Source organism: Strix aluco, chromosome 5 (genome assembly GCF_031877795.1).
Source record: "Strix aluco isolate bStrAlu1 chromosome 5, bStrAlu1.hap1, whole genome shotgun sequence".
Taxonomy (NCBI): domain Eukaryota; kingdom Metazoa; phylum Chordata; class Aves; order Strigiformes; family Strigidae; genus Strix; species Strix aluco.
The window spans coordinates 61,420,564-61,436,256 of NC_133935.1; positions in this window are offsets into that span (position 1 = coordinate 61,420,564).

A 15,693-nucleotide genomic window follows, 5' to 3' on the forward strand; every position below is an offset into this window, starting at 1 on the left:
TTTTTGCTCATTCAGGACTCTGCAGCTTCCTGCTAGTATAGGGAAATGGATTTGTTGAACTAGGTTGCCATTTCACACTGGTGTTCCTGTAGAAGCTGAATCCTACTTGCAGCATCATCATCACAATTTGTCTTAGATCCATTTATTGCAAAAGTGTGCGGCAGAGCAGAATTCAGGCTCTCCATACATAGATGCAAAATGACAATCAGTTTTTCAAGGTATGAGAATGTAACTCCAAATAGCCAAGCTGATCACCTTTCTATCAGCTTTTTACTTAGGGTGATTGAAGGATGTTTCTCTAAAGGAATGATCATGAGCCCTATGTCAGACAAGACACCCAAGCAGTTAAGAAAGACACATTTGAAGGCATGTTTAGGTTTATTGAGACCTTACATTTAATCCAGATGATTCTTCTAAAGTATGTTTTCTGAATTGTATAAGATGTGTCTAGCAAATAGAGTGGACTTTTATAATTTGCTAAGGAAAAAAAACCCAGTATGTGAAATGTGAGATTTTTGTCCTGTTCAAAGTAAGCTTATCTGGTTTGTAATCTTCTTGTGCATAAACTTACATCTCTGTATTATGTTTTTTCAGCTTAAGGAAGATTTCCCCCTTGGATATTAAGTACAATATAGCTGCTCAAAGATATTTAGTATGTGTGGATTTTGATATGAGAACGCCTCAGTTTTGAATACATAAGGTAACAGCTAGAATCAGACTGAAAATAAGATCTTTCTGTTATATTTTTGCATCATAAACATGTCTAGTTTTCATACACAATCTTATTCCAAATTTCTGTCCAGTCTGGAAATATTTCAAGTAAATTCAGCTAAACAAAGAACTTTTATTTCAAATAAACAGAGATTTCTGCTAATATCAATCCCATGCAGTCTCTGGCTAGGACACCACTCATGTCCATTTTCTGCAGCTAATGCCCATACAAACTCCTGGCAACTGGATAAAGGTTTTGTACTTTAAGAAGTCTTCTGAGAGAAGATTAGAGTAATTAAGGTCAGGCACTTCAAAATATATGTTTCCTGTTATGTCATTGGAGTTGCAGATGATCTCAAATGAAAATGAGCACATTAAGTAGTCAGATGTGTTTAGTAAAAGCTAGAAGTCCATGGCACTTTTGAATGTCATCAAGGTATGAATTTTGTACCATCTAGATTTTAACTGCTTTTATTCTTATTTTTTATGAATGTTGTAAAAATATGAGGCTTCTTTTAATTTCATAAAGAAAGGTGCTGATCTCTTATTGTGAAAAAAATGGATACTTATGCATGCTACCAACAGCACTACCTTAGTTTTTCTTCAGCCATGATATGGGATATAAAAGCAGTCTCACTTAGTCACTTACTACTACAGTGCAGAAAGGCATGTTAGAACAGGGATCTGAACCTTTGACACCAACGTGACATCAACAGAAATGGTTGATGATTACAGCAATGAGCCATAAGCTTTTAGATATATGCTTTAAATTAGAAACCCCAAAAGATTTCCCTTGGAGGCTGTCATTTACGGCAAGAATCTGCAGGCTGGCCTGGCAGGGAATGGGAACCTCTTCCGCCTTTCTCATGAGGTCAAAGAAGTGTGAGACCTGAAGACATTTTTTCCTCCTTTATGTGCTGTGACATTCCCATCACCAGCTTTGCCACAGCAGAAGTCTGCCTTTCAGAATACTATTTGCCACAACTCGTCATCTTCCAGTAAACCATCACTACTGCAATGCATCTCCTTTTTTGGTTCCTGAGTTTTCTGAAATGGATGCTAAGCCCCGCACTGCCTCTTCTGCAGCATGTAACAGAGTTTGTGGTGCATCTCGCTGTGCTAATATGGGGCTACAAATCTCCACTTGCCCAGTAAATCCATGCCTGGTTGATGGTTGATATTATCCACAATATTTTGGATGCCTATTATCATGACTAGTTTCTGGCCTTGTAATGGCTTCTGGGAATACTCTTTATGGAAATATGTCATTAGCCCTAAAAGTGTTTATCAGAAGTGATTAATAGGAATAATTGCCTGTTAGGTAAACAAGAAGTTACAGCGGCTTATGAACTGATTTCTAATAATTCACAGCTCCTGCACATTCAAATACAAAGCTAGAAATCAGACTCATTTGGTGCTAATGACAATCTTTACATGTTTTGTGATGTTCTAATTTAATATTAAAAAAAAAAAAAGTGCAGTAGGTGCATCCCTCCTTATTTCCCTGCTCCTTCCTGAACCAGGTCACAGAGCTCCAGAGGCAGCACAGTGAGACTGAGCGTTGAATATCACTGTCCATGACCCGCTTCAGACTGTGAACCAAAGTATCGCTTTCAGCATATACAGTCTCAGGATGACCTGCTTTGCTCCCAGGCCAGGATCATTCAGAAACTGGAGACCCATGAGCCTAGGTAGCCCAGATACAAACTCTGGCCTGATGCCCCCCACCATCATTGCTGAATCCTTTCACAGTTCCTCTTCCAAACTTGGCTGCATCAAACTGCTCCCTGTTTGGAGACCATCCTAGTGACCTTCATATTGGAGTTCAGCCTTCAAATGGCCAAACTGCAGGTGCCTAACCCTGGCCTTCCCCTGTAAGCACTACCCAGTACATAGCTAATTTGTATTTAGTACCAGAGGGCATCCAGGATTCACATAAATAAAATACTTAGTTTACCCTAAAAAATTACCTAATATCCAGAATCGTGACAAGGATAAATAAGGGTCAATATAATGTCCCACTTTTTGTTATGTCTTTGCCTTTGTTTAAACTTAAAATATCTGATGTTGGATCCTCAGGTTACAGAATTTTAGTCATATAAAGTTCTGAAATCTAGCTAAAGGAAATTAAAAATGTCATCTTAAATTCTTTATTTCTCTCCACTCTCTCTAAGCTGCCATTTCAAAACTGTCTAGGGCAAACCCCTTAGGAAAAGCAGACTGGCAAATGACCAGGGTTTCTTTTTGTTCTGATTAAAGTAAAGTTTGAAAAAAGTGTTGCATTCTACTTTGTTAACAGCTAGGGTGTATATTCATCGGGAACATCTATTTGTCTTAATTGCCGCTCAGCCCCTTTAAAGGATATCTATTCTAATCCCTGTGATGCAACATGAGTTTTCCTGACATTCCGTATTTATGATGAGCACATTATTCATCACATGAAGCAAGGAAAACAAAGAGTCAGATTCTGATTTCCCTTGCAGTGACATAAATCCACAAAGGCTAATGGAATTATTGTAGATTTATGCTCTGGTGAGTGCGGGATTTGGCCTAGCAGTTCTATAAATTCTCTAGTTTTCAGCATAGCAGGACAGCTATACGCATCACGTAAGTCCTGAACCATCTGGTTTCTCTGAGAGCGCAGGAGCTTTTTAGGGAGTTCTTTCTGGCTCTAATTGAATATGGTTAGTTATTTCTTTCCCCATTCCTGCCATTGACTACAATGATCCCTTTCTTACAAATTTTAATTACTTCATGAGCTGTACAGCACTTGACTGGATGTTACTTCATTAAATTGAAAAGACTATATAAAATGTTGAACTGATTGCAGCTCATGTGAAGAGAAGGAAGCAAAGTCACAAGTTCTTCATTCAGCAAAATGGGTTAAAGATTTGTGGCAACCAGGGACTGCTAGCAAAGGAAGGTGAAACAAGCTGAGATTGAAATTCTTGATTGTAAACCATCAGGGGAGTGATAGAGTATAGCAATAACAATTGCTGATAATAGGCACTCCCTTTTTGGAAAAACATAGCTGTATAGATCACATATAGCCTAAAATACAAATGCTATTCCCTTTTGTTCAAACATATAACCAAGACTGCAAAACTGGCAGGAGAAAGTAAAAAAAAATAAAGAGGACTTTCTACAACAGATGTTATTTCACAGGCACATCAAGACTGCATGACTTTCTAGAGGTTCTTTGTGAAAGCAAAGAGACTTTTCTCCAAGTAGTTTACTTGTCTTAGAAAGTTTTCTGTCAGCTTGAGGAAGTGTTAAGGTTTAAAGGGCACTGAGAAGTATTTCAGAAATAGTTGCCTTGTTTGTAGTTAGAACTGTAACAGAGCTCCTGATGTATGTCGTTCTTTCCTGGTTACAGTAATGCAGGGAAGGCTGAAGGGATCAACAAGTTCTGGAAAGTCAATAGAGTGCTATAGCGTGTTAGCCAATGTTCAGTCAACCAAACTCTTCAGTATTTTTTTTCCAGGCTAAATTGTTTGATGTCTCTGAACAGCTTTGACCTTACTTTACCTTTAGGATAACTTTACCCTTTCATTGCTTATCTTCTAAAACGGAAATGCTCTTTTCAGAAGGGAGACTTACTTTTTAGAGTAATAGTCATGGAGTATCTGACACAACCTTTCTCAGCACATTTAGGAATGTATATCATGTTTTACAAGAAACTGATGTGGATGACAAAACTAACACAACAAACTCATCATTTGTAGATGATGTAGATTAAGGAAAATCCTTTGTGTCAAAGGCAGTATTCATATGATCACTGTGATATTTGTAACATATGAAATAAACCCTTTCTAGCATGAGCATTTCACACAGCATGATTCAAAGAAACTATATATTGATCTTGGTTACCCTTGTGAAACACTACAAACTTTGGAAGTATGATATAAAAATAGGGGCAGTGATTAGCCCAAAATCTTTGGCATATCTTATATAACAGTTTATGAAATTAGTAGTTTTCCTTTATATAGCAACTTTTATCAGTCTTTCATGGCATCTGTACAATAGTTGAGTTATTTGGAGAATTTGAGTTATTTTTTGGAGAGAGAGAGAATGGCAAACTTAAAGCATTCATAAGAACCCACCTTATTGAGTAGCATAAAGCAGAGCTCAGAGCTTTTGTTTCTTCCTTTAATCTTTTGTCACTACAACATTATTCTAAATCTCCCAAATACAAGTCTTTATTTTGAAAGTATATTTCAGTGAACTGCAGCAGTGCTGCCTGTCCCAATCAGTGCTGGACCTTCCTTTCAGGTCAGCCATACCATTTGAGAGCCCAGCTGTTGAGACAACTGGAAGTCAGCAGCCTGAGCATGAGACTCCCTCGCTTCCTCCCTGCTGTGTGTCCTTCCCACACCCCCCCTTCAGACCACAAGATGGACATAATCCAACTGTCTTTGGCTTTGTCCCCTCTGTTTTGCAACAGAACTGTGTTGGTAGCAAGTCACTGCTGATTTTGTATATTTTCTTAACTGAATGTGCATTAGAGTTTGAAAGAAGTCCACTGTTCCAGTATACTGAACTAGGCCAGAGTCTATGAATGTTTTTCACAGTGGTATGCATTGGTAGACTAGAAACATTCAGCAGAGGTTGCGCTGGATAATATTAGGAAATATGTTGATTAGATGGCAGTGTAACTTTGTCTTTGAAGTGAAACATATAGCCTTATCTTTTTAAAAACATCACGTGGCAACCAACATACATATATCCAGTTCTCAATTACTTGTGGGCAGGTTGCACAGTTGGTAATTGAATGCCTTGTGACTTTTCTCAGTCACCCTCTTTCTCTCCTCCAGAAGAAGGACAATACCACACCTTCCTCTTTTTGACAAAAATGAAGGGTACATGCTGGTCACACAAAGCCACAGTCTGCCTACTACTGCTTAAAGCTTCATCTCTCATCTTCAGAGACCTATATACACGTTTTACAAAAGTAAATACACTACATCTGCTGTTATAGCTTAATTTGTATTTCTTCTAGATTATCCATGCCTTTGCTGAATATAAATTTTCTCCTCTGCTGCTCCTTTACACTGGACAATTGATATGTGACCACTGCTCACTTGTAATATATGTTGGTGTCTCAGTGAACAGTAGTCTCTCGGGGAGCGAATGGGACTGTACAGAATCAGCATAAAGAGGGAGGCCACAGGGCCCTGTTATGTTCCTTCATCTGCAGGCTCTCGCCCAGGGCCCCATCTCTCTCTCATCTCTGGAAAGCCATAGCACAGATTAGCCATGACATGTGGGAGATTTCAGCCCCTAGTTTCATGATGGTACATTTTTATCTAGTTGCATTTGTGTAAATGTTATAGGTTGAGCAATGTTAAAAAGGAGTGTTTGAAATCACTCCAAAAAGGTGCTGGCAAATGATGAGCTATGCTCTCTACTGCTTGGTCGTTTTGAAAACATCCAGAGCTTCTTGTTTCTCATTTTGGAAATGTAATATTGCTTTATGTTTGTTATCTTGGCTCTTCCAAAACACTTTCCTTCTTCATCTTACTTTTGCTAGGATTTAAACTTTCATAGCTTTATTTATATTTTGTGTTTCTGCTGTTGAATGTAAATCTTATTCTGGCCCTCCCAAGACACTTCCAGATCAGATTTTATGCAAAAGAGTTTGTATCTTTTGATTTACTTTGCAGATATGATGAGCCCAGAAAAGTTAGAAATATTTTGAAAACAGAACAGAAACATTTTCCTTTGCTAGAACCTTTGCTTTGGTACGATGTGTTGAACTGACTGCAGCTGATCAGGGTATCATCTCTCCCCTCACTCACCAATGCTGAGCTCTGATCTGTTTGCGTATCACAGACAGTTGCACCCTAACCTGGTTTTGTCAGTATGACTTGGGTTAGGGGAAACACTGTATTTAAGCACTTTTTTTTTTTTTTTAACCTGCATCATCCAGATAGACTGCATCAAAGAGCAAGGGAGCAACTACTTGCATAATCATATCATTAACAGTTTAATCCAAGCTTGTTACAGAAGGAATCATTCAAGCAACTGGGCTTATTGAGCCAGTGTGAGTTGCTCTAACCCCTGCAATAGGAAATCTGTTGGAGGCAAGGAGAAGATAAAAAAGCAGAGAAAGCTGAACTGCTCAGCTCTGATGTCGACTAGATCATAAATAGTGTTACTCCACAGGAAAGTAGCAAGAGCACATCTGATCTTATAATGCTAAACCTGCTTTTTGCAGTTTCTTTTTTATCCAAATTTCAGTATTGAATAATAATCAAATTACCTTCACAGAAACTGATGTAGAGAAATCTGAGGAGCGGTTATGCCCCTCCTCCCCCAACAATCCTGTATTGTAACAGAATTTAGTGACAGCTTTGAATATGGAACAATTACTCCTGTTTCTTAAGAGGTAGAGCTTGAAATGCTGTTATCTGCATCAACACATTTATTCAAATCAAGAAGATTTTGTGACTTGAGGGGGTTTTATGGCTATGCTAATGTGCTTTCCACCTGGAGAAGGTGGTCTCAAACAACAAAAGAACAAACTAATAGAAAACACATTTTGAAGATCCTAGTATCCTGAAACTTATTGTTCTGCTAATTAAATGTTTAGTCTGTACTCTGTGTTTTTGTTAAATCTCTCTTTATTTAATCTCTTTCTATATTAATCCTCGTCATACGAAGAAATTACAAATAGTGCAGTTGGCTAGTCTCTAATTAGGAGAGGAAAACACTCAGTGATGCATGAACTACAGGTTAATGTAGAGCAGTCTGTAAATCACTCTGCCTAGGGCTCAGCAGACTGTATTAGAGGGTGGCTTTAGAAAGCCTGTGTAACATAACGAAATCAAACCAGTGTATCATTATGTGTATACTCTTAATTAATAAGAACAAAACAACCATTCACTGAGCAAATCAGTGAAGAGCGTGCTGTTAAAACACCGCATGCCTGAGGTTAGAAGTTTTTTACAATATTGAATATTTAGTGTGTACAATGAATGTGCAAAGAAGCTGAAAACAGCAAAGAAACAAAAGATTTCTAACTTTACTATCTGTCATCGTATTAAGACAAGATAATGTAAGTTACATAATAATTCCTGGGGAATAGCTACTTTATTATCTCACCAATGAATTGAATCTTATAAAGGAAGAAATAATTGCATGTTAAAAGAAACCAGCAAAGCCTGCACATTAATATTACATCTTAAATGAGTGAAATGCGTCATTTCACTTCTCCCCTCTAAAGGGCTAAACCCACAACCTGAAGATGTGGCCATAATTTGGCATGGAAATGAATAAAAAATATTTGTGTTTCATTACTGGGATCATGCTCGCAGGAATGCCCAAGACAAGTTCACATAGGAGTGGATTTTGTGCACCAACCTGGCAGCAGTTGAACCAGCTAGCAGGCTGTAGGCTTTGTTTCTTCTTTCAGGATTGTGATTTTGTTTTGCTTTTGTTTAATTCTAGGCTACTTGATGGGTACCATGCCTCCATATGTTTTTTTGCTAAGATTCCTCCCCTTTACAAATCGAGGAATTACTTCAGTGCTTCTGTCTCCCTTTCTGTAATAATTGTCTTCATTTTGAGATTTACAGCCAGAGCTAGGTATTGTTACCAAGACCTCAATTCCTATGCCTGGTTTACAAAGATGGGGCTTGTCCAGACAGCTGGTGAGACATCCAGTGAACTGAAAGCAGCTGGGGCAAAATTTTTATGACCTTTGAAAAGAATGTTTGTTGGCCCTGACAATTCCTTACTTGGTTTTCTCCTTTGTCAGAGTTGTAATGATGCTTTGTTTGCTCTAACTGCTGATGTTTTCATCATTCATTTACCATGAGATTAATACCTTTTTTTTTTTTGTATTGATTTTAATGACAACTAGTGGTGATGAGTTCCACTAGTGTTTGTGGTGTCACTGACCCAGATTTCAACCCTTCTTCTTCCTGTTTATATCTCTGCTGAGGCAAGCTGAGCAGAACTGAACACAGCATTCCAGGAAAGATTGATTTACACAATATTAGATTACTTTCAGTTGTATTTTCTACTCTGTTCCTTCAATATTCTAACTTTGCTTTTAGGACCTCATATTGGATAGCAATGATTCCACTGACCTGTCCTCCATGGTGCCAAATGCTTTTTTCAGTGCTGATAGAATTCATTTAATATTCAGCCACGCTGTATGAATAGTTAAGTACCTTTCTTGAAATGTATATTGCATTTCACTGCTTAGCTTTTTTAAAATATTATGGCTCCAAACTTTTTTTTAAATATTAATTAATTTTCAAACACAAATTTTGCTATCTCATTTTGCTATCAGAAAAAGAGAATTTGTTAACTGTTTCATCTTATGTGTCTTATCTGATTTCTGATTCAGGATAATACTTTTCCTCTTGCTTCAAACCATAGCGTAATGACCATATGGCTTATTTAACAGGGGTTTCATTAGAGAATATGCGAATCCCCATGCTGATTATAAACAACAGGGTTTCTAGCTGGTACTTCAGAGTCTGTATACAGGGAATTTTACTGTTTTAGAAAGGTATGGGTTTTGTATGCACCAGCTTTTTCTCTATAGGGCAGTTATAATGCCAGTACTGAAACATATTATAGACATTCAATATTTCACAGCTTGAAATATTTTATTCAGCTCACCTGGCACTGAATCAAAGCTTATCCCCAGATAATCTATTATGCTTTCTTTCAAATGTTTCCTACACCCCAACCCTCCATATCATTGATGTACCACAGTAGCTGATTCTACTGTAAGTTCAACATTCATTTTAAATTCCTGGCAGTACTCCCAGTGGAGCTATGTTAATTTACAGCAGCTAAAAATATGGCCCAATAGTGCTGTTTTGTTGCATATCCCTCCTCCCCACACAAAACAAAGCATTTCAATGCTTAGAGAACACATTTGTCATATATACAATGCTATTTAATAACACATTGACAGAGAATAGTATGATGTTTAGAATGCTGTGATGAGTGCCTTTAATCTGTTTCAATAACAGTTTACAGTGCACGGAAATACCTGCTTGATTTTATATAAAAGATATTAATAACACTTCCCGAACTAAATTTAATAGTGTTCCATTACTCCTGGCTTTTTTTCTCCTGCTTTGGAGGGAATAGTAGAAAGCATCAGGTACACCACTCAGCATATCCTAATTATCAGTTTTCCAAAGTCATAGTAATGTTAATAAACTGGAAAGTTTCCCCTACTGGAAATCACCTTGTTAGGAATGGTTCATCATTGTGGTAGGAGCAAAGCATCATCTTAGCGTATTACAAAGAAAGTAAACCTGGGTCAGGAAGCCAAAGAAGACCTTGGTTGCCCATACACAGATCAGCACTCAGAACAGATGCTGCCTGTGTGTGGGGCCTTGCTAGTCAGAGGATACATATTTAAGCACCTTTGAATCTGTAGACAAGTATAAAATTCACAAGTAGAAATAAAAAATATTGATGAGGACCAGGAAGATAATTAAGACAACTTCACAATTAAAAGAAGAATATACACTTTTGTTTTTAAAAATAGACAGCAACAAGAAGAATAATCTAATTGTTTTGGAGAGTAACTTATTCCCAGTTTGGTCCATTCCTATTCATTAGTTAAACCTTTGCAGGTTCTTCCCTTTGATGGTCTTGTGATTGAAACAGATGCCCGAGTTCTCTCCTGAACAGGACAGTCTTCTTGAACTGGGACTGAGTTCATGTTGTCATGTGTCATGTTGATATGAAATGAGATCTTTCATGGACAAGATTAAGCAATATTTAGTTTAAATGTATTGAATTTTGAAATAGGATGACTCTATTAAATATCAGAAGATGCACTATTAAGGAAAAAACCCACAAATATAAAAAAATATGTTCTGTGTGCATTGCTGACACTTGACTCAAAATCATCCTGCAGTTCATTCTACCTAGGTCTTTGTGGTGAGCACAGGAAATTCCCAAAGCTGAGTAAAAAGCAGAAGACCTGAATGCCTTTATGTAACAGTTTTGCAGTTGGAGACAGCATCAGAGAACAAAGTGAGTCATTCATCTTACATGGAGAAAGAAGCAGAGGTAAATTCAGGTTTTCAGGCTAAGAACTTTAGGCATCTGTGTCATTAGAGGTAGAGGAGGAAAATGCCTCACAGGTTTCTGTGTTGTGCTAAATCTATATTAAAGGGGAGGAGAAGCTAATTCCTGCATTTCTGGCTCCAAAATCACTGCCTCAAGGACAACATCATGTCTAGATCCTGCCCTTTGGTCAATCTGTGAAGCATAATGTAATAGAAAGAGAGGTAGGTTTTAGCCTACGTAGTGCATGTGAAGAATAGCCTAAATCACACATTGCTAAAACAGACTGGAGAGGTACTCCAGCAAACATTCAAATTAGGTTAGATACTTGCTCACATTTTCTTTCTCACACCCCATCTTGCACCTATTTCCTTTGTCTGGTAAGTCAGTGCACTTTCTCACAGCAGTACTCTGCAGTCTTCATCTGATGAAGGATTTTTCCTGATTACTGGTAAGACCTGCAACATGGAGAACTGACATGCTAGAGAAAACATCAATACTCTAAATCTGATCAATCGTTGCAGGACAGCGCACAGCTATTTGTAAAACATTCATCCTGATTTAGTAAGGGTCTGAAGTTCAACAGTAGTGTGCTCCATGCACAGTAAATTGCAACGCTCCTCGTATCTCTTGGACTCTCCCACAGCATCATGGGATGACTACTGTGCTTACTGGGCACTCTCTCCGTGCTTTGCTCACCGTCACAGAAGTTGGTTCTGCTGTTTGTATTCAGTCACTCTCCTTACCCCACTTACCAAACAGTAGTTCATCTTTTCCTGCAGACTTTTACAAAACTCTCCCCAGCAAATTGAATTCTCTGTCCTTCAGGAGCCTGTTTTCAGCTGTTCTTATGGTTTCACCCTCTTCCTCTACCCTTGTACATGATGGCATGTGAAAGTGTCTTGCCTGATTCTTATGCTTCTTTATAGTACCACAGACAAGCTAAACCCATCTATATTTTGATCACATCGCTTGACCACTAACTGGCTTCTCCGTGTTTTGGAGAAGTTTAACCGCTACTGCTTTTAAAGGGTCCACCTTTTATTGTTCTTTCTTCTGCATTTCATCTTCACCAATATTTTTTTCTTTTGTCCTAAACTAATTTCCTTAAGTCAGCCTAGTACAACTGCCCGACCCCAAGAGTGTACAACAAAGCTCATAGGTTTCTTCTTAACTCTTCTACAGCCCTCACAGTATATAAGGTCCTAACAGACTTTTAAAAAATCCTTGTAAATATGTAAATACAGTGTGAAAGTGTTCAGTTGTGTCTCTGATAGTATTTGGAGATTATTTGAATGATATAAAGGTAGTTGGGATACAGTGCCATTCACTGGATTTTTGCTCACATGTTTTTCCCCAGGTACAATAGTTATATTGCTGAAACTTGCATTCAAGTAAGGATTTAAACAATTAAGCCTTATGTAGTATATATTATTACCTGAAAATATCTAAGCTACTTGTTAAGGTAGGCTCAAAGATTCAACCCATCTGTCACCTTTATGCAGATAAGTCAAAAGGAAGCCAAAATTTGTTTCAAAACATCTACAAATGCTGACAGAAGCAAAGACTCCTCAAAGTGCAATGAGAGCTGAAGGAGAGGTAAAAAACTTATCTCCATTCAGGACTGCATATTAAGATGTTAACGAAATAGTTTCACCTCATACTGAGTCCTAGATCCAGCACCCACAGTGTCTCCTAAAACCTCCTAGAAGAATTTGTTCCAATGTTATTTGATGTTTTTATCAACAAACCATAGAATATATGGTTCATATCCGTAGAATTAAAAATGCCACCAAGATGGGTGAGGCAGTAAATAATGAGATTAGGGACAAATTACTGAACACAGTCTAGCAAAATGTACTCTAATACAAGCAAGGGCAGTGTGGTGTATTTGGGTACAAAAAACACCAGCTGTGCTTATAGGGCAGGAGACTCATAGAAGTAGTCACTAGAAAAACCCAAGTGCCTCTTCACTGACCTATTTCAATGTTGTGGCCATGACATTTAATAAGATGCTTGAATATGCACCAAACGTTATACTAGAATAAACTGTGAATTCACTTTGCCTCTGAACACAGCATTGTTAGGACCATTGCTAGAATTCTGAGTCTTCACAGTCCCATTTGAGTAACAATGTGGAAAGTGCAGAGTGTACAAAGGGGCCCAGAAATAATTCGGGTCATGAAAGACACAATTTACCATGTGGAGACTGAGGAGTACTACTGGATTTTTTAAGATCTGATCCATGAACAAAGCTTTTGTTCACATAGCAGTGGGTTTTCCAATCTTGCAGGCAAAGTCATTGAAACATCCAATATCTGGAACTGAAGATGAAGGGGGAAAACTCAACTTTGAACCCTAAAATGAGGTGTAATTTCTTAGCTGTGAAGGTAGTTAAACATTGGATCAGCTTATCAGGAAGCTGTAAGCTCATCACAACCTTAGGCCTTCAAGAAATGATTGTGTGTCTTCCTATAAAATGTGCTTTAATCCAACTTCTGAGCAAAAGTCTGCAGACAGAGAAGGTGAGACCAACTGATCATACTGGTCCCTACTGGCCATCACCTCCATGAAAGACATCTGTGAAGAGCTGAATTTAATTAATTTTTAAACTAAAAACTTTTTATTCATGTTGAGTTTTGCTTCTTCTTTTTGTTCATGAGAGCAATTACCAATTCCTTAGAGTTTACAGTAAATATGAATAAGAGCTTAGCAATAATAGTTTAAAGCTGAAGTATCATTTTACCATAAATACTTAGTGTGGAGCCTGTGGTGGAATTATGTCATTTGGAACAAGTAATGCCTATAATCCACTTACTCCCTTCATTTTTTGTTCCTTTTAGTATTAATTCAAATTTTAATAGTATTGGAAAAACACAGCTGCTTCTTGCTGGAAAGATAGTTATTTTCTCTATATTTACAGGAATAATTGATTCAGTGAGATGTAATCTATAAATCCGGGTTTTAAAAATGAAATTATATAGTGAACCATATTTGTCCAAGCTGTTTCCAGGGAAGATGTGTCATTAACCCTTTTTCTCATCCTGTGGATGGTTTTGTTCCAAATGTGATTAAAAGGCTACTGTCAAGATTTAGACATGAGTATTAATCTTCATATAAATTGCTCAATTCCATTGCGGAAGTTTCCCACATTGTGTTCTGTGTGACCTGGAGCAGAACTTTTACTGATAGATGTTCATGCAGTGACTATCAAGGGACATTTGTGAACAAAATTAAGGCCTAAAACAAGAGAGGAAATGCATGCATGTATATTTATACATCATAGTTATTTTTTTCAGAGAAGTTATTAAGGACTTTGTAGTTCAATATAAAATTATCTGATGACACATAGAAGTAATATCAGCAGGATTTTGGATCATTATCTACATGTAGGTGGCAAACCATGAATCAGTTACATAATTCATACAAAACTTATGTATGCAAAATTCTCACACACCCTGCAGAACATATGATGTTGGGAGATGTCACATACATTATGGGGAAGGGGTGTGGGGGGAGCACAATATTTAAGGAGATTTTAGCAGTGCCACTGGAGCTACTTTTCATATCCTGCTCCTTATAAATTGAGATGATTTATCTGTAACAGTAGTGCATAAAATATCTGAAAACACCTACCTTATGCCTTCCAAGTGCATTATCTTGAGACCTAGGCAGGCAACTAGCTGTGGGTTCCATTGGTAGGCTGCAAATTTTTTGTACTCAAAAGGACAGAGCTTCTATTTCTGGACCTGTAATGTCACGAGATATTACACTTTATTCATGGAAAAACTGTTATAATTTTATGTACAGAAATCTGCTACTAAGATTATGATGTTTGCTGAGTATCTTTTTTACATGGGTTTGTAGGGAAAAGCATTGGCTCTGGAAAGATTTGTTGTTAGCTAATACCACAAACAAACTAAAATATGTGTGGCTATATGTTTGATTCTCGTATTTACTAAGGCTACAATGTAAGCAGATATGACTTACATTTACAGGTATGCATCTTTGGAATGACACCATGAAAGACTCAAAATTATTTATACATATATAAACAGAACAAACTCAAAGAAGACGAATCTGTTTTGTGGCATCTACTGGGGTTTTATAGTTTCACTACACAGTAGAATGAAGCTAAAACCTTTCCAAGAGATTCATTAAAGCATAATGGAGTGAAAATATTGACAATTCCAGCAAGAAGGTGGATGTCCAAATGGTTAGGACATGGCCCAGGATATGGGACAAAGCTTCAAATCTAGATCTACATGCAGTGAGAGAAAGTTCTTTAACACAGATAATCTTGAAGAAATTAAAAAGCCTTGGCTGGGCACCTCCCACTTCCTAGGGCCAGTACTTTAGTGACCATACTGCTAACATCTTTGTCTTTCTTTCTCTCTTTTCTGTTTAAAATTGTGTTGATACATCTTTGTGAAACATTTCCTTTTAATAAATTGTCATTTATTCAGAAGCATCTCACACTATTAGACACACAATGTGTCTAATACAAATTTGCTGCATAGACTCTATCAAAAATAAAAAAGAAATTCCTCTACACTGCATTAAACATCTCCCATCCACACTTAACTTACATACATGCCCTGTTGCAAAACCTGCACTAACATCAGTGATACCTGCCCAGAAACATGAAGATTTTGCAGTGCCCACCCTCTTTGAAGACTGAACAGTCGTTTCACATCTTGTTGCTAAATGCAGGGAACTAAATTAATAGATGATTGTCAGAGAAAAAAGGAGATGTTCAGAGAAGGAAAATAAAACTTTCATTTCTATGATTTTTGTTAAATTACATCACAGCAATATTTTACAAGCATCTCATATATAAGATATCCAAATAATAATTGAAAACTATTTATATCCCAGCTTCCTTATCACAATGGAATGTTAAATGAAAACACAGTGATCAATATTAATTATTAC